At 39.5% G+C, this 1,939-nt stretch overlaps 1 pseudogene; it reads right to left on the bottom strand.

Annotated features, from left to right (window-relative positions):
* Positions 1-729: 729 nt before the first annotated feature.
* Positions 730-1,352, bottom strand: LOC149537592 (phospholipase A1-Igamma3, chloroplastic pseudogene; annotated as a pseudogene).
* Between the last annotated feature and the right edge of the window lie 587 nt (positions 1,353-1,939).

Below are 1,939 nucleotides of genomic sequence, written 5' to 3' on the forward strand. Positions count from 1 at the left end.
CTACAGATGAGTAGGTAGAAGACATTCTAACGAAGGCTTTGGGAAAGGCCAAATTTATCTTCTTCAGAGATAAGATGGGTGTCATGCAGAACAGCTTCCTCGCTAAGAGGGAATATTAATTATTGTTAGTTGGACAGCTGTTATTTCTGACCCGAAAATAGCAGCACTATTTATGGGTAGCTTGGACAGCTGTTCGTCCTTATCTATGAATAGCGGTTGTATTTATGGTTGGTTTGAACAGCTGTTTGTCCACTTGCCAAAAATTAGTAAATGGTTATTATTTACTAATTTTAGTGATTCCTTTTGGACACTTTGCAACCAATTCTATTATTGGCTGTCGAGTTGTCTTAATCTCAGCCGTTGGTTAGATTTAATCTCGGTCGTTGGTTTACCAACAGGAGTAGTATAGAAAGGGGTCATTGGGTCATTTGGATGTGAAGCGTTTTGGAGAAGCAGTTTGTAGTGTTAGCAAGGGCGCAGTGTTAGCGCAGGGATAGCAGTGAGAAATATCAGCGGGAGAAATTAGGAGGTTGTCGGAGTTCTGCCAGTGTGAGGCAAGGAATTTTCTATCTCTTGATTTGCTAAAGTTTAATATAATTTCTCATCTGTAGAACTGGTTTTCCCTTAGGGGTTTTTCCAGGGACAATTTGTCCGAAAATATTGTGTTGATTCTGTTGCCCATTTCTTTCCATATTTTAAGTGAAGTTGCAGTTGTGTTATTTTTCAATATTAGCTAGGAATTTGTTTTCATCAGTTTAATAATCATTTATGATAGGAGATTAATAATCAGTGACTGCAATAGTTTGATTTTTCACATCTTCATCGGTGGAAGTATAGCAGCTGAGAAACCCCTTCTCAATCCTCACATCTGGATTTGAGATGGTTTGGATGTTGGAACATGTTGTCGCCTTTGATGTCAGAACGGGAACCAATATGTCTCTCAGATTTTGCATCCACTCGAAGGCAGTTTGGGTGCCTCTCCATGCAACAACGATGTCACGTCTTCCCAGTCTCTTTATCTCAACTGGGTCACTGCAAACCGCAATATAACCCATCCAGGCAACCCCTTCCTTTGATTCCTCGCCAAAAATGGAGTCCAAAAGACTCGTATTGGCGTATATGTATTTGGTGACTTCATATCCACGCCCACACTTTAGCAGTTCCAGTCGCTGGCCGAGATTGCTTTTGCTGCGCGTACAATTCCCATAATATGTGGAAGATGGGGTGTTGTCAAATGAATCGTAGCACTGCTGTGCAAAATCACCATATCTGAGTATCTCTGCTTTGAGAAAGGGGTTAATGGGATTCAGCATACCATTCCAGTTATTTGCCCCCTGGATATCTCGCCACATATCAGAGACCTTCAATTCATGGTTTGTTTTGTCTTCAACATCTCCATTAGTTTCATTAGTTTTGTCATTTGGAGCTCTTGAGAAAAGAATAAATAAGATCCTCTGTCTTCTAGTTAATACTGAGATCTTTTTTTGATGTTCTGATTCGCAAATTTCCTTCCTTATAAAAGTTCCAACGCAGTGGATATAAATAGAGAGCGTAACATGGGATAAGGAAGATGGAAGAATTTGAACAGACTTGGCATTCCGTTGATCTGGTCTCGATTACTTTGTCAAATTAAAATTGGGAAATTAAAATCGAGAATTTGTTGGTCAAAGCAATTGAAGTGAATTGCCGTACGCGCGTTTACCTCGTGCAGCACAATATCTTGCAAAAGTATAGTCTGAAAATAATGGCTGAAATATCGTTATCTCGGTCGCCAAGGCGGCAAAAGATTCAAAGATTTATCGTATTCTTAACTTAAAATTTTGCGCGTCAAAGTTTTCATCGATGAAAATTATTTCGACTTCATATTTGGGGAACTTGGATATTGATGATAGGCTCGAGGATAAATTGTCTGTGGAGATGAGAGTGTACATTTCATTCT

This window comes from Cupressus sempervirens, chromosome 9 (genome assembly GCF_028749045.1).
Source record: "Cupressus sempervirens isolate cs-2001-9-10 chromosome 9, ASM2874904v1, whole genome shotgun sequence".
NCBI classification, from domain to species: domain Eukaryota; kingdom Viridiplantae; phylum Streptophyta; class Pinopsida; order Cupressales; family Cupressaceae; genus Cupressus; species Cupressus sempervirens.